Raw genomic sequence first — 19338 nt, 5'->3', positions numbered from 1 at the left:
CTAAACTGACAGAAATTTACTACTTTAATTTGAATTAAATACTTGTATTGTCAAAGTTAGATTTTGATGAATGAATTTATGGAAGTGTACTCTACTTGTAGTACTGTTTAATCAATACAGAACACTGCAGTTTAGGTACTAACAAGATAATTGAACAATGGCAGGACTGCTAATAGAAATGCGGGAAGACTAAATCATAGCCCATTAGGATATAGATTTGACGGTGATTGGATTATTTTACAATCGAGGTTATCAGATAGTTTACTAACACTTTCAACCTTATATTAAATTTCATATATAAATTGTTGGACTGACGACCTTAAGAAAACAGCGGGAAGCCTCTGGATTCAGAGAGCGCAGGAGCGGATGGAGTGGTCTACTGTAGGGGAGGCCTATTTATATCGGGGGACTGTCAGGGTGAGGCCAAACGAACGTCATTTTGTGAGTGTCTTTATTGACCGTCATCACTTAATGAGTGTCCAAGAGTATGTATAGTAGCGACAGTTTTGCTCCTATGACTGCCATGAGGAATTAATTACTTTAAACCTCTAAGTAGCGTATAACTTTACGATGTAATTTCCCGGTTATTTGGCGCGATAACACTTTCGTCATTTGGCATATCATGCATCATGGCAGCTTAAGTACATTTTCTTTCCTGCGATTTGATTAAAATACTTTCATAATCACCTCTCTGTGCAGTTATCGAATGGATCGTTCACTAAAAGTATCGGTACCATCCATAACTAGGTAAGGGATAACCTATTGTCATTATTGCTTTGGCCCTCTGAGGTCTAGAATATATTGTTTTGATCTGCAATTCCCAGAGAGTGTAAACTGATATATAGTAGAGCTGATGGTTTGGGTACCTTCAAGAAGTTGGACATAGAAATGCAAACAAGTGATATTCAAGCGAACCGAGACACTTCGTCGGAACGGTAAATTGATAAGGCCCAGTAATTTCGTGGTGCTGGATCAGTATGGAAGGAGAGTCAAGGCAACCTGTCGTAACTACCGTAGGTTACTTACACCTGTTTCAAAAAACGTTTTCATGGCTTCAAGAACATTTTAGTACACTGACATTTCTAGAAAATCATAGAAAAAATATTGTGATTTTAAAGGAAAAAAACTTTATTACTCGCCGTCGGAGGATGCATTATAGCCCAGTTAGGTCCTAACTACTCTGGATGCAGTTTTCTATAAACATCTAATAAAACTTAAATATAGACAGACCTAATATTACAGCAAAAATACTCATAGATACATAAACTTCTAAACTTCTTACTGGTAAATTAAAAAACAAAATAATGATATACTTAAAATTACGTTTTTGGTTTTCTATGAAGTAAAGTGAATTGTTGTTCAATAACGACGAATTTAATACCTCTATAGGGAAATCGTAGAGTTTGTGACGTTGACAAACAAAAATAACGCTGAAATATTTTATCGTGACCAAAAAGTTATATTAAACTTTTGTTTGTTGTTTTGCGATACACTAAAATACTTTACATATTTTTTTACGCCTATAAAGATAACTACTATACTATAAAGGTAAATTACTATACTTTTATTCTTTCAATTTTATTTATTACTAGGTGCTCGGACAGACTTCGTTCTGTCAAAAGTTAATAATAAAAAATATATTTTTTTGTATTAAAACATTCCGTGGGCCTTACGAAACATAAAAAAAAATAGCCAAATTGGTCTAGCCATTCTCGAGATATGTGCTTAGCAACATTCATTTTTATTTATATAGATTTTTTACAGCATAATTTAACCTTTTTTTTATTTTGTACCACATTTAAAAAAAAACCACTATGTTAATGGTATTTTAAATACCTGATACATATAACTAGGGTTTCTGCTCGAGATTTCTTGATCCGAGAATTCTCGAGAATTTCGTCTTTATTCGAAACGGCAAAAACTCGATGCATCGAGAACTAAATTATTTGAACAAAAATAAATTATCTATTTGCACTTTAACTAAAAACGAGTCACACTTAATATAATGGAAATTCGATAAAAAAGAATTTCAGTTTTTTGAGTCTACTGGGCACCGAAAAACTACTCCTAAAAAAATTACGATTCTGTATAATACCTAGAAACTATTAACCCTACATCGACAGAGTATGAGCGTGTTTTTATTTCTTTTATTTTTTTATTTCTTGTTAGTAAAATAAGAAACCGCCTATCAGATAATCAGCATCATTAATACATTTGGAGTATTTTTGAAAGCCTATTTTAAAGGAATTATCGTATTTTTTATGTCTCAATATGTCATATGACAATGCTTTGCTCAAATTTGAATTATTACGCTTCAACCTCTAATATCCCACTGTTGGGCATATGCCTCTTCCCCAGGTAGGAGAAGGATCAGAGCTTAATCCACCACGCTGAACCAATGCGGGTTGGCGAATATATTCCCTACTATTACTATGCTATGCTATTCCCTACTATGATCCCCACTATGATATGATAATGAGTAACGATCGCTATAAGGTGTACATGATAAAATACGGGACCGACGGCATAACGTGCTCACCGAAGCACGGTGGGGACATCCGAAAGCACTGCATTAACACCCAGACCAAGGCAAACATCTGTATGGCCAACAAATGTTTGTCATGTGCGGGGATCGAACCCGCAACCACCAGCGCAACAGCCACGCGTCGTCGAACTTGAAAAATACTGGTCGAGAATTTTCATGCCTCGAGAAATAAAAAAGAACGAGAAACCAGTAATATAACATACAACAAATATTTATTTTGTACTCAATTAAAGTGTTTCTTTATCAAGACTTAAAACATCCATTGACCATATGAAGTGTAACTAAATAAATTGTTTACAAAAATCTTCACACGGGTATTTAACTAATATTTGAAAAAAAAAATCTCTAATTTTTTTGAAAATATAATATGACGCGGATAGTGTAGCTTCCCAACTGTGAAAGAATTTTACAAATGGGTAGGTACCTAGTTTTGGAGCCTATTCAATGCAAACAAACAATCAAATGTTTCCTCTTTGTAATATTAGTATAGATTTTAACTAGAAAATTATTTATCCTAGTATTCGAATTATTTGTATAGATTTAACTTTAAAATTATAATTTTATTTTGATTATAGCTTTAAACGTAATAGTGTATGTATAGTAAAAACATTTTTTTCCCTTTTACCCATTTCGATAGTAAAACCGTGTACTAACCTAAATACTTGAGATACATTTGGTCTACTGTAGGGTAACCTAAACAGACTGGAGAGAAATCTACGAGTATAATCTGCGCTTGGATTAAAATGAAAATAAACACTTTTTTTTTACTTTAGCACATGGTTTTTAATTAAGTTACATCTCACAAATACGTCCTTATATTTTAATAAATATATTGATTAAGTTTTAATGTATTACAATTTCTTAATAACAAAGTGTCTTAGTTTTGTGTTTTATGCGTTACTTTAGTGTATTTTTAAATTGCATATAAGCTAAAATTTACAATAAAATGCATGACTTAAAAAGCCACAGGCAATTAGAAGCCCAAAGACTTTTTTATTGTATAAAAGTGTCTTGTGAAGAGACTTTTAAATACCAAGATATTAATGCAAAGCGGCGCTGAAAAGTGACAGTCAATAAAGTAGCGACGTTCCCCACTCGACGCACGCTTCAAGCTGTTTGCGCAGTTGAACATAACGCTCGACAATTCTATTAATGGAGAGATTTTGAGCTGACACTTAATTTGCATTTTAAAACAAGTGTCGATAGTATTTTCTTTAATTTTTTAAAAATGCTACTTATACATATAAACACACGTAGATTTTTGATTCCTGTCAGATTTTTAAACATTTTTTGTGTGTTCTCCTGAGATTTGACATGACATTTTTGTAGTACGAGTATAAAATGATATAATATAATCATGTATATTATTCACACATCATGGATATGGCAGATTTTTTAACGTAAATTAATTTAAGTCAGTTCATTGATTCGGAAGGTAATTGATTATAAATAGGCAAATAGTTATTGAAGTAGATAACAGCAGGATATATCTTGCTCGAAATTTCTAGCAGCCTGAATGGGGCAGCACCTCAACCTTACAGAAGATCACAGCTAAATAATACCGATCTCTCTTAGTAAGGTAGCCAGAGTTTCTCGAGTAGTTTGGGGCTAGCTTTGGGACGCGCTTGCAATCCAGGTTTTGCAGTTCTCCATAGAATACGGCATACTTCTACCTTGTTTTCTCCTTTATAATACTTTCTCTTCGTAATGATAGAATAAATATATAATTAGTGGCAAATGTAGTTTTGTTTTCAACTGAAACTAACTGGCTTAAGCTACATACACCTTTAATATTAGCTTACTCTTAATCAATTCAACTCTGATTATATTATTTACTGTTTGTCTAATCAAGTTAATTTTATTATCTTACTAGCTGTGCCCGTGACTTTGCCCGCATGGATTTAGCAAAAAAGTTATTGCTCATTTCGCAGAGTTATGAAATAAATAAACATAAATTATAAACTTTGTACCGAATAAGCACAATAATTAAAAACACATCTATCATTACAAACGAATGAAAACGATTTTAAATAAAAGTTTTACATTGTTCAACAAATAAAACTACCTTAGAAAGACTGTTTGAAACTATCTGACTTGATCTATCGCATCAATCTCGAATCATTTGATTCCGACCGTCAATCTCAATTTGGTCTTTCATCGCAATAAATATCGAGGCGCGCGCCAGCCGACAGTAGTCGACGCTGTAATCCTTCCCAGAGTGACACCAGGATTATTGCGATAACTGACGATTGCTAACCAATCTCGACTCTCTGACAATTCGGAAGGTTCTTGGAAAAACCACTTGAAACGAAGATTCCATATTTGTTACTTGATCAATGTCGCTCTTAGACACTACTTTTTATATTAAATAAAAATGAACTCTATTGAAGTTTATAAGATTATTAAGAAATAAAAAAATATACACAATGAGATTAGGACAAACAATTTCAGAAATGCCAGTACATAAGTATCTGTAAAGTAAGTAGTTATACAATTGATAATTAATTAAGTGCTAACATGTACACACTTTATAAAGTAACGATTCAAAAAAATTTGTAAGTTTTTGAAACTTACTTGAATATCTACGATAAATACCTACTACTAAATTTCGAGTTTTAATCTGACGATTTTTAAAAATTTATTAAACTAATTTTGGTTCTTATATTTAATGAATTGTTGGTTTAAATTTTTGTAGAAGTTGTAAAAGAATTAATTCAAACCAGAGTTACAAAGCGAATTCCATTCAATTTTTCACCTCGTTAAACCTAAACGACTTTATAAACTTACGCGATAAATTCGCGCTCTGATTAAGTAGCAACAAACATTTAGCATGTCAAGGTAACATATCGCTAAACTTTAACTAGCAATTAGTAGCAAGTTTCTGCAATATCGTTAACTTTTGTAATCGGTTATAAAGTTGGCTGGTCGCCAAAATCTCACGGATTGCGCACCGCAACTCACTCTGAGTTCTGGTGAACTAGAAGCTAAATTTTGAGTTATTTTAATATTTATGAACGTATTAATTATTTCTATATGTATGTAAATGCAAAATACCAATGTATCACACATTTTCATACAGTTTTTCCAATCTAAAAAATACTTACCGAAAATATGCTCGATTTCAGCTATAAAATTAGTGTTTAGAAAGTTACGTTTTTTAACGTCAAAATATGATATAACATCAATTAAGGAAACTAAAAATAAGATTATTACTGCAAAATTAACTCGAAAGTTTCATTTGAAAGTCAATTTATCAATTCAAAGATGAAATAAAACTTTACGTAACCTAAATCCACACAATCATGTCCTTTGTAAAGTATAATAATATTGAAAGGATGGCAAATATTTTTTTTTTACCATTATATAGTTGCATCATTGAAAAAAACATAGGCTATAAAACATCACGCTACGAGCTTAAGACCATAGCGTAATAGGAATATTGAAATATAACTTCTTTACGCACGCTTGACTTGAGGAGTAAGTCAGTGAATGCATGACGAGAGCGTTACGTAAAGTGTGATCGGGCGAGGCGAAGGGAAGTTGAGAGGGAGATATAAATTAGTGAAGATGGTAAGAGAGAGAGTTCCGTTTCGTAAGTTTTACTTCAGTCAAGGGCTGTAGGACACACGTTTTTTTAATAATAAATAAAATAAATAAATAAATAAATAAATAAATATCTACACAACACACACACGGTCGTCTGTTCCTAAAGTAAGCAACTTAATGCTTGTGTTATAGGTAACAGCCGACTGGTATATAGCTACATATTTTTTTTTTTCGATAAACATGCTTATAAATAATACATATATAAATATATAAATAAATATTTATATTACACCCAGACTCGGGGTGGGAATCGAACCCACAACCCTCGGAGCAGAAAGCAGGGTCACTACAAACTGCGCCAACGGGCTAGTCAAATAATAAATAATATCATCATAATAATAAATATCAGCCGATATATATAATCATAATAATAAATATCAGCCGATCAAAAAGATAAAAAAAATAACACAATAGAAACTGTAAAGTTCTTCTAGTATTTTATAATAGCGTTACATCAAAGATAATTACTTTATTATTGAAAATAATTCATGTACATAGTAGGTACCTACATAAATTACTAATGTAATGCATTAAGCCGTATTTTAAATTAAATATAATTTCGCGACAGTTATTGTACTTTGACACAAATTACCAATTCAATATTTATACACTCCACATTTAGGTCTGATGAGTGTGTTGATTAGATTTAGTTGAGGCGCGCGAGTAAAGCTACACTTTGTAATTGAATTATTCAGAGCTGTACCGTTGCCAGGGTAGTGAGCGCGTCTCCGGTGTAATATAAAATCGCAGCGCTAAACTAAGTTTGAGACCAACTTTAAAGAGCGGTAAGATATTTATGAGGCGGTCTTACCTCACACGTAATCAATATCTGAATAATGCTTGAACTTTACGTGTACTTTAGATTGCATAATCAATAAATGTGAACTTTTGATGACAAAGTAAACACTTCTTTCGCTTCATCGTTTTATTTCTCTCTTTCTCTTTTACACTAGAATAGCTATTTCAGTTTTATTTTTTAATCTGAATGAGCCTGAATATTAAAATACTGATTTTTATCCTAGACAACTAAGTGACATTGTAAGTCACTTCCTAAGCATAGTCTTGCTATTTTTGAATAATAACAACATTTGTGTGGTTTTATTATATTTTTAAAGTACGTAAAGGAATATACAGCCTATGAAACCCACCATGAAGAAAAACGATTAGTATGCTATATATTAATAATATGTAATGGACTAGAGTGTTTTGATATACCGTAACGTTAATGGTAACAATTCTTGTCGAATAAATAATACCAATATTTTCGGCAAAAACTTGTCGAAAATATTGGTATTATTTTAGTTGTATAATAACAGAACATAACAATTAGCGCTCTAAAATATCATTTAATGTTTTATTCGCTTTACAAAGAAATATATATAAAATCAATGTCAAACTGAAAGCGGGAGTCAGAGTAAGTAGTGACAATTACCAGAAACATATAAAAAAAAAATCTTAGTACTGTACTTTTCATGTTATAAGCCTTAAAAAAAACTGACAACCTGTGATTAACTTTCAAGTACTGTGAATATAATGCTTTATTTTTCTTAGTTTTTTTTTTATTTTTTATATCGAATCCTGAATATTTTTTTATTGTAAATTACAAAGTAAAATTTAATTATAGCTTAGTCCATTTTATATTAAATATAACTTTTTTGCTTAATCATGCACTCAAAATTATAACATTATCCAACATTAACTGACTGTACGGAAAAAAACGTACTGCGCTCTTATGGCAAGTCAATTCACTACGAATCTAATATAATAGGGCACTGGGGGCACGGTAGTGCCCCCGCCAAGACGAACAAAAAAAAAAAAAAACGAAAAGCACTACCTATCTTTTTTCGAAGTGCTTCGTCGTTTTTTTGAACCCTCATAATTTGGGTTTGGATTATACCAGATAAACAAAATTCTGGGGATATGATGTCAATAGTGGATTTATTAAACATATAAAGTTTCAATTGCATAGCTCTTATACTTTAGATTTTATTGATATCTAAAAAACCCCGATTTCGTCACTTACTGATGATCATCAAAATTCTTAGAGTACTTCCTGAAGTCCCAGAAAGCTGAAATTTGGTATGTAAGCTAGTATTAGTACACAAACAACAAAAAAAATCTAAAACTTGGAACTTTTACCCCCCAACCCCTTAAACTAGGGGATGGAAGTTTGTATGAGATTTCCGCAAATTTTGATGCTAGAGGTCTGAAAATTGAGATAGGGACTCCTTGTTATTTATAATAATAATAAAATACATAAAAAATAAAAATCGGTTATTAGTTTATGTCGAAAATTTACATTTTGTAATTTTGGTATTTAAGTTTTGGCGGAGATCACCGTTTGCATATCAGTTCAACATAAAATCAAAAACAGCGTTATTAAACCGAATATGGTGAAGATTGGATGATATTTATGGTATAAAATGTGTCGGAGGTAAAATGCAACAATATATTGTCATAAGCAACTTACAAAAAGAAGTGAAATCCCACCAAAAACATTTTCATGTAAAATGTTGCCAAGACGAGATCCTATGGGTCACACTGTCAAAAAGTTATCAGATCTCATGTAGAGCCAAGCTTCTAACTCTACACGCTCTAACTCTACAAGCCCTAACTTCACAAACTCTACACCTTAGTCAAAATATGTGGCTTGGCCGTTTCGTTACTACCGGCTGCCGATGTTGTAGATGACGACTTTTCTGTCTCATTTATATATATATATATATATATATATATATATATATATATATTCTCTTTTTATTTTTATGTATATCAATTATTCTGTATATATTCTATTATATATATAAATTTTTCACCTTACGCCCACGTGACGCTACTAGGAATACCTAATCCTGGATATCACCCGTAAATGGGTTACCCTGCAATATCAAAAAAAAAGAATAGAATAGAATAGAATAGAACAGAACAGAACAGAACAGAACAGAACAGAATAGAATATAACAGAACAGAACAGAACAGAACAGAACCGAACCGAGTAGAGTAGAGTAGAGTAGAGTAGAATAGAATAGAATAGAATAGAATAGAATAATAAATAGAATAATAAATAGAATAGAACAGAACAGAACAATAATAAATAGATAATAAATAGATAATAAATAGAATAGAATAGAACAGAACAGAACAGAATAGAATAGAATCGAATAGAATCGAATCGAATCGAGTCGAATCGAATAGAATCGAATCGAATCGAATCGAATAGAATAGAATAGAACAGAATAGAATAGAATAGAACAGAACAGAACAGAACTGAATCGAATAGAACAGAATAGAACAGAACAGAACAGTACAGAACAGAACAGAACAGAACAGAACCGAACCGAACAGAACTGAACAGAACCGAACCGAACCGAACCGAGCCGAACCGAACCGAACCGAACCGAATCGAATCGATCCGAATCAAATCGAATCGAATCGAATGGAATGGAATGGAATGGAATGGAATGGAATGGAATAGAATGGAATAGAATAGAATATATAGAATAGATAGTATAATAGAATAGAGTAGTATAGAATAGAATAGAACAGAATCGAAATATATTGTTACGAACACACAAAGAAACTAGCGCCATCTAGCGGCAACCATTGAAACCACACAAAGACAGCTATAGCATGAAACTCTCTACTCAATACTAGATGGCGTTAGAGGAACTACTGTGGAACTATATAGAAGTATGGTCTCGAAAACCGGGTACATGCGCGAACTTTCCAGAATAATCTGGGCCTCGTCTCGGCCGATATAAATAGCCGCAGGGAGGCGAGCGAGTTCAGTTCAGTTTGAGCGAGCTTCGAAGCGACTTCAAGAGTGAAAAACTAGTGATCAAGAGTGGTACTAGCGAAACCTTCGAACCCTAACACGTAACAATATGTATAGCCTTGCCCTAAGTAAATATTGTTACAAAGAAAAAATCTTTTTTCTATAGTACGTAACATTTATTACTATTACAATGTATTAGTTTAATACATTAATATAGAAACCATTAAATATATATAAAGCTTATGTTTTGATATCTTTTTTATAAAAATATGGATCAGTCACTCCTTCATACCTAATACCCCATCAAACTATCACTGAAGTTGGATAATTCCCACATTATAGCCTGTTATGTTATGTTATGTGTATAACTATATGTTATGTTATGTGTATAACTGGGATGCTTTCTTAGAGCTTTGAGCATAAATACGGTCATTTTGTTTGTTAAAATATTGCATAATTGTAAAAAAAATCTCATCCGTTAACAAAATTTTTCTGTGACCTCCCTTTGCATACCGTTTAATTATTTTTTTCTATTTTACCACTCTTTGCTTTTTAAAATTATCAGTTAAGAAATGACCAGTGCCTCTCTTATAGGCTGCAAGTACTAAGCCATCTTTTAAAATACGCAACATGGTTCTCGGTGTTATCCTTATATACCGTGACAAAATCTTTTTATTTCGGACAGGATTTCTGCGAATTCTTTCCCTTACTGCTTTGATTGCCATCTTCGTACGAAAACTACGTGGACGGTCAGATCTTTTTCTGTCACAAACAGAAGAGGTTTCATTGTAACTATCAAATAGCTCGGTACGCAAACATTTGACAAATACCAAGCGTATGGAGTTTTAAAATTGTCTTTGGCTTCATACCTACTTTGTGTAGTAGTACAATCACAGCGATTTGTATCTCTTTATCACCCCACTCCATTTTAATATCATAAAATATTTTACAATGTGATGCGCGAAAATGAGAAAACACAATGAAAAATCAATTATAAATGACAAATTCCAAATTCAAATGTAATATTTTTTTTTATTTTTAATTGTAACAGTATTTATGGTACATATCTATCAGTATTTTCTTTAATATAAAATTACTAATTATAAATTTGGGATTATAAACAGTCACGCAGGTAGTAATATATTTCTTAAGACGTCACGGAACACCAGTTCATTACTTGATGAGATGATACCCTTGACGTCTGGCGAAATTAATTTGTAGCGTCTTTCACGTGCTACGAGAAGCGTCCGCCCTTGATGCGAGGGAAATTTATACGCCACATTATCTATTCGAAAAGGTCTCCCCGACTACAAAAAAAAAAATGAAAAGATAGACGGCGACAAAAATATAAATGTACCTTGTTTTTCACGGACGTCTCGCAGGTGACGTATAATAGCGAGACGGTATAATTGTAATATAACTTTGAATGACAGAGGAAATAATGCAAATGTCACTTGGCGAAAGACGCTGAATAAAGTATTACCTTTTTGATATTTCGCATTATCTTTGGTGTTCGTTGGTCATAAATAAACAATTCTTATTGTATTGACTAAGATTTTACATTCACAACAGTCTGTCACATTACTACTATATTTTTAGTTAAAAATGTATAAAATAAGTGAAAGTAAACGAACGTAAGTACGTATTATAATAATATTATATATGGTTCTACTCGTATAAGTCGGTTGTAATAATTGTGTTTGCTTGCAAGCGAAAAAAAAACCGACTTCAATTACATCGACGAGTAATACAACGTAGATCGACGAAAAAATAGTGAAGTAACTACGCGTTATCAAAGATTACTCAAAAAGTAGTTATCAGATCTCAATAAAATTTATATGTGACCACATGACAAACATCAGCTTTCGATTAAATTAAAAATTATTAAAATCGGTACACCCAGTAAAAAGTTATTGCGGATTTTCAGAAGTTTCCCTCGATTTCTCTGGGATCCCATCATCAGATCCTGGTTTCATTATCATGGTACTAAACTAGAGATATCTTCTTTCCAACAAAAAAAGAATTATCAAAATCGGTACACCCAGTAAAAAGTTATTGCGGATTTTCAAGAATTTCCCACGATTTCTCTGGGATCCCATCATCAGATCCTGGTTTCCTTATCATGGTACTAAATTAGGGATATTTCCTTTCCAACAAAAAAAGAATTATTAAAATCGGTACATCCAGTAGAAAGTTATGCGGTATAATACAACGTAGGTCGACGAAAAAAGCGTCAAGTAAAAACGCATTATTAGATATAGCTCGAAAAGTAGTTGTTAGATCTCAAATAAATTTAAATGGGACCAATTGGCACACACCACCTTTCGATTAAAAGAAAATTGTCGAAATCGCTCCACCCAGTCAAAAGGTCTGATGTAACATACATAAAAAAAAAATACAGTCGAATTGAGAACCTCCTCCTTTTTTGGAAGTCGGTTAAAAATATGGTTGCTATTATCAAGAAGATAACTTCGAACAATTTAAGTAAATTTTTATGCTTCCTTCCCTAGTAGAAGGACGGAACCAGGCATGCCTGATCAGGACTAGATAAGGCATGTAACGCAGATGATTGGTCTGGACCTGATCAGGATGAGATGAGATTTCCTGATCGGGTCCAGATCAGGAAATCTCATCTCATCCTGATCAGCCGGTTCCTTCCGGTCCTTTTAAAAAACACGAATGTATATTCTTGAAAAATTGTTTAACAAATAAAGCGAATTGATATTATAAATAAGTTACTTAACCTAATTATTATGATATTTATTTCCGTTTATTTTTTCCAATGTATTATTTATTTATGTTTTTACTTTAAATATTAATTATTTTTATTTATTTTTATGTTATTAATTAAATATTATTATTAATTAAATTTTATTTTTTAACTTCTAATAATTAACTACTAATTAAATATTTCCTATTACTTACGACTGCTCCACTGTGTAGAAATGGACTCCCTGCTATACTGTCTTGATAACTGTATATATACTAAGTGCGCTTAAAAACATTAACAGCGCGATTCAGGCTCAGGTCGCGTAATTTCTTTCAGGCTATCCTGATTTGGACCGGACCGGGTCCTGATCCAGTATTCCTTACCATACTTGATTATATTTTACATCAGGCTATCCTTGTCTGGACTAGACCTGGTCCTGGTAGAGCTTGCCGGATCTGGCATGCCTCATTCTATCCTGATCCGGTCCAGGTACATGATCTGGTTGAGCCTGACCTTTTTTCTAGTCGGGTTAAAGAATTATATAAAAATAAATCCTAATAAAAAGAGTTTATTTTCTGTTTTGTTTCTGTTTTTCCTTTAAGGGGACCACTCCACCACACGAGTGTCATGTCAGTGAACGTCTCCCGATCCCCAGGCCACAATGTAAAAAATAATAATGTGTCATTATACAGATAAAATTTGGGGAGGCCTATGTCCAGCAGTGGACTGCAATAGGCTGAACTGACTGACTTTGTTACTACTAATTACTTTGACAAGACACCATGATATCACACCGTTAATAAAATTGAGTTCTCAATAATTATATTAAAAAATTCTTTTTTTATTATTAATTTCTTTAACGCTACAAACAAACTCATCAGCTTTGTAATTTAAAAATACAATTTTACACAATGGCTGTCAAATATAATTGAGGTACCAATTTTTCGGATGACACGTCTGTGATAATTGTGTTCACATGCAATGGCTCGAATATTAATTTACACTCAATATGAAAGTGCATTATGCGTTGTTAACACAGTACATACTAAATTTTAGGTTATTAAGTAATTCACTTTTATTAAGTTATAAGGTAATAATAATGTTTACCATATTAGCTAAAATTTAATAAGTTATTGCTGGTTATTAGTTTTAGTAAAAGAAGTTCTAAATATTTTATTAAAATGAATGTTGTATTTATAAAAAGAAGCTTCTCCTTTTTTGACGTCGGTTAAAAAAAACAATTTACTCGATTAAGCTTATCTAGTCTATGCTATAAATAAGTACAATAATCTAAGATTTTTGGTTGTTATATTTAAGCAATCTAAAATAAACGATATTTATAGTACCCATACTATATCTAATTTATGTAAAAAAGTATTACTCTTTTAAGGGAACGTGAGTTTCAAAGCAAACGAGATGATTTAACCTCACTTATGCTACGTCAGAAAGATTGTTGTCAAGCGCTAGTCCATTAAATTTAAAAAGCTAATCCTCACTACAGAACTCTCTACTTCGTTAGACGAAACGACTTAGAAAATCCTTAGGTAAAAAAAATGCTAGGTACGCAGTATGCAATTCACCTCTCATTCAGCTTAAGTTTCAACTTTGTTTAAGCACTATAACCAGCGGATTACGATTCATAATGCCTCTTTACGGAACAGATTAGGTTTTTTGAATTCTTTATGGGTTCTTAAACTAGTTAGTAGTACTTTTACGTTTGCATAAAGGTCATAGAAAACTTATTACCTTTTATATATAAATTGACAAGTAAAATACAAGATTTCAAATCCAATTTTTGAACAACAGTGTAGGTAATACAAATTTACTTTGATGATTATTTTTTGAAGTTATACTTCTTTTAGCGCGTTAGGGAAAAATGATGAGAGTAAATTTTATTATGTACGTGTCGTTCACAAAAAATCGACACCTGAAGTTAGCTTGCCAATGAAGTATAGCTTCTTACGTCCGTACATTACGTCAGTACACACACACTTTATTTCTTATTTTCATTTTTTTTTTTTGTAAAAAAAAACTATTTAATATTTCTTTTTTTGCTTTTTTTATATTTGTAATATAAAAGTAGCAAAAGCAATGTATAATTTAACGACATTATTCAAGAGACGTCGAAAGATAAAAGCGAATAGCACTAAAGATCTGTCACTCTTCATATTATATTTCAAGGGAATTGTTTGTACCCTGCCTTAAATATATTATTTATTATCATGTTAGTTGACAAAGACACGTGACGCCTAGCAGCCATCATATTTAATGGCTGCTAAAATTATTAATTATTGTGTCACGTGAATGAGAAACCAGTCTGCTTGAATTACGTATGCAGGAAGAAATACGTATGTACTTAAATACATATTTATTTTTAATAGCATTTGGAGCAGATGAACAAAGAGCAAACCAAAATTTGCTTAAGAACTGAGCATGCCTTCCTTAAAAAGTTAAATTTGTTTTGTAACCGTACAAATCTTCCAGTACGAATCATTAAATTTATTTTAGTGTTAAAAATCTTTATTTCTGATGATACAAATGATTACAAATTACTAACTAAAGACGGTAATTAATCTGATAATGAAAGTATACTCCTTGTTTACTTTTGTTTATAAATACGAGTACATGGCAAATAATAGATGTGTTGAATGAAAACATTTTATAGCATATTTTAACTAATCGTCAAATTAGATTGAGTTCGTTACGGCACGCGGCACTTTTCAAGAGACGATAAGCGATTTACTGATTACAAGTATAGGGTTATAACCGTATAATAATTGTAGTTGCTAAATTTAGTAAGTTGGTAAGATTTCGTCGTAGAGTAGGAATTTTGATTTTTTCAACAAAAAATAAATAAACAATTACAAAACAAATCCTTAAGATTATTTTTTATGCCGTAATCCATAACTTCAAGTGTAACAACTGCAACCCTCACTGCAAAGATATGCTTTAGGATAAGATAAGTCTCTGCGTCGTTTAAATGATCCAGTCCTTTACGCAAGGATTGAATTGAGTCCATTTCCTAGACATGAAACGGCGTCAGAGTGTCGATAGAGTTTTCGTCCTATAAAAGTGCCTGTACCCTAACCTAAGGGACCATCTAAATGGAAACCACCACTGATAGTCAAATACTCGTTAATTATTATAATACAAAAATTAATTTGATTTCACTTAGTTTAACTTAATTTTACATGACACTTCAGCCTATCGCAGTCCACTGCTGGACTTAGGCCAACACAAATTCGCGCCAAAAATGGCGAGAACCCATGTATTTTACCCACAGTCACCACGCTGGGTAGGCGGGTTGGTGACCGCAGAGTAATTTTATATAATTACTAGCTGACCCCGCAAACGTTGTTTTGCCATACATCTTATTAACCCCCTTAATTCTCCCCCCCTCCCTATAACTTAGGGGTATGAAAAATAGATTTTCAGACCTATCCGATATGCACACGAAATTTCATAAAAATCGGTCCAGCCGTTTCGGAAGAGTATTGTAACTAACATTGTGACACGTCCAAATCTATTTTTCATACCCCTAAGTAACAAGGAGGTGATTAAGGGGGTTAATAGTATGTATGACAAAACATAGTTTGCTGGGTCAGCTAGTTCTTTTAGTAAAGTTAAACTAAATACGAATAAACAGAGTTTATTGACAAAAATGTTACTATTTAAGTAGTTTAAAGTGATTAAGACAAAGGCAATACAAAAAGTTATTGATGCTATCAAAAGTCTGATGAACTCAATCTGTTGCAATCAATAGCTGTATTTTAAGAACAATGAACATTTAGCCGCCAAAGTGACTTGAAGAGAACGTATCTGACGTCAATTTTGGTAGAACACAATACAATATTGCACAAGGGATTTCAAAAGCAATTACCACTCTATACAGACGATCCTATGATATAGCTACGTTAATTTTATTATTTGATTACTTATACTATGTTTGGACGATTCGGATGGGCTGGGCGTCGTTTGTCAGGCTTCGTCGAGTCTTCACTTCGAAGATTCCGCAATGCTTAAAGACAAAAGTCTTCGAGCAATGCGTCCTGCCTGTATTAACATACGGAGCCGAGACGTGGACTCTGGCGAAGGGACTGGTCCACAAGTTTAAAGTCGCTCAACGAGCGATGGAACGGGCTATGCTTGGGGTTTCGCTCAAAAATAGGATTAAAAATGAGACTATCCGCAAGAGAACGAAAGTAGCCGACATAACCCACAGAATTAGCAAGTTGAAGTGGCAGTGAGCTGGTCATCTGTGTCGCATGACCAATGGCCGTTGGAGCAGACGGGTCCTGGAGTGGAGACCGCGTCTTGGCATACACAGTGTGAGACGTCCTCCGGCCCGTTGAACCGACGATCTACGTAAGATTGCCGGTGTAGGCTGGATGAGGATTGCGGAAAACCGGGATGTCTGGCGCGAACTTGGGGAGGCCTTTGTCCAGCAGTGGACTGCAATAGGCTGATCTGACTGACTGACTGACTATGTTTATAATTTATTTTTGTACCGCTCGTGTATAATGATGCGTGTGCCGTGTAGGGTTCTTATAACCAGCAATTTTTTTATACAACTTGGCCGGCAAACTAGCGTCTGGCTCACCTGATGCTGCCGACACCATCAGAAGCATTTCAAGCGCATGGCCGACCCTACCTCCATATCCCCCCAGGAGCTCTGGTCACCTTACTCACCAACAGGAACACAACACTGCTTGAAAACAGTCTTATTTAGCTGAGATGTTCTGTAAGTTCGAGGTACTACCCCAGTCGGGCTGCTCCATATTTTGAGCAAGAAATTTCCTGCTGTGCCCCACCTTAGTTTAATAACGGGCTCGATTTCTATTCGTGATGAATATTTGTATTTTTAGAATCTTCTTAGGTTCCTGAGCATGTTAAGCTGTCGGTCCCCTTAGTTATCTAAAACCCCTGATAACGACCGTTACTCGTAGTTGGGAATATATCCGTTTACACGCTATGGAGCAGCGTAGTGGATTACGCTCCGACCCTTCTCCTACCACATGGAGAAAGTGGCTTATGCCTAGCTGTGAGGTGTCACAGGCTGAATCAAGTTGTTCTATATTCTTTTACTACATTGTCTTAAATTATTAAGAGAGTTATAGTAGACCAAAAATGTGACGATAATTTTAGCCATAAAATAGATCTATAATAATTAATCATTTATTTAACAGGGTATTCTTGATTCTTGGTCCACGTTTAGGTATATAATGCAGACTGACATTTATTTCACAACTGAAACTATTCATTAGAGTGCTTAAATTTATAGGCAATAAAACAAAAACATATGATGATTGTGATGCATCGATCCACTGCAGTTATTGTTTGTAGGAGATTAATTCAGCGTCGGAGGGCACCTGACGGCCGGCACAATATCCGCTTGGTTTGACCATAAGCCTCCTCGTTTTGTGTCACACACTTGAATTCGACAATAGATTTTATTAAATTTAAGTTTACACTCAATTATTTATCTATTTACAATTATTGGCAATGGCTGTGGGTACTAGGCTAAAATTATTTAACGTAAATTCATGGAAACGCTTCATTTTACTGAGAATAATACGATTTAAAAAATAAATAACTATATGTCATAGTATTATAAACACACACAGAAGAACAACGAAAAAAGTTATTGTATATATCATATTACTTAAACCTTTACGTACTTAATACAAATAAAGATCATATCATTGATTAAAAAAGTATATTAAATCGTTTGTTACTTTTTAAAATTAAACCCAATTAATTCTTAGAGTCTCAATTAAACAAGGTAACGCCTAACGGTTATCTTCTGAGAGTATTGCATATTCGTGTTGAACTTCGCCAGGGGGAAAACTCGTAAAATTTAGGAGGTAGGCAAACAAAAATTGTTTCTATAACATTTTGCGCCCACAAAAATTTGCTCGGAAAAACTTTAATTCGGGTAACTTATCTTGTGTTTGTATGTCGTAAGATTCCAACATATAGTTTATTTTGACTAGTTAAAATATATACTTTGTCTAGTATTAAATAATGGTTTGTATGACTAATTAAAAAAACTTATCAAAGAAGGTATGTGTTAATTAGATTATCAAGAAATGAAAAGTTTAGGCTATTCGCGTCAAGCTTAACGACTGCATTTGTAGCTGAATAATGACTGATGATGCAAAATAATAATTTTATTTGTATTGTCACACGTAGTTTACGGTTTCTATAGCAAGTTATTTCGAATTTGATTTAATAACAATGGAGAAGAACGTGACTCTGTTTAGTTTAAAAAAATATTTTATTAAATATTCCTTTATAACATTTTTAGGATACAATTGTTTTGTAACAAGTAATAACTTTCCCAAACTTAAATGAAAGTAAAATCAAAAAGAATCGAAAGATTGTTTCTAATTTGTCATTAATGATAATTTATTTAAGTTTTATATTTATGTCTATTTATATGTATGTACATGATAATAATAATCTTTATTATACACCAAAATATAAATAACAGTAAAATAATTTTTTTTTATAATCCCCGGACACAAAAAATAAAGTTTAAAAACTAACAAATAATATTTTAAACCAATTACAATTATTATTATTGTCACATAGGTATATTATGTAAGTTAAAATATTTTTATTTTCCAAGCGTCGTCGTCGCGTCGCGCGTCGGTGGGATTGTGTGTTGTAGGTCGGTAACACGCTTGCGATGCTACTAGT

At 32.9% G+C, this 19338-nt stretch overlaps 1 long non-coding RNA gene across 1 annotated transcript; it reads right to left on the bottom strand.

Moving 5' to 3' along the window:
- Positions 1–1009: 1009 nt before the first annotated feature.
- On the bottom strand, positions 1010–17366 carry LOC123664177. Its single transcript, XR_006744791.1, has 4 exons — positions 17251–17366; positions 14832–14836; positions 5524–5529; positions 1010–1021 (listed from the first exon to the last, which is right to left on the bottom strand). It is a non-coding gene; the product is annotated as an uncharacterized LOC123664177 (long non-coding RNA).
- Positions 17367–19338: the final 1972 nt, after the last annotated feature.

Source organism: Melitaea cinxia, chromosome 21 (genome assembly GCF_905220565.1).
Source record: "Melitaea cinxia chromosome 21, ilMelCinx1.1, whole genome shotgun sequence".
Taxonomy (NCBI): domain Eukaryota; kingdom Metazoa; phylum Arthropoda; class Insecta; order Lepidoptera; family Nymphalidae; genus Melitaea; species Melitaea cinxia.
Note: the sequence above shows the minus strand (reverse complement) of the source record. Positions and strands in the feature narration are given on the sequence as shown.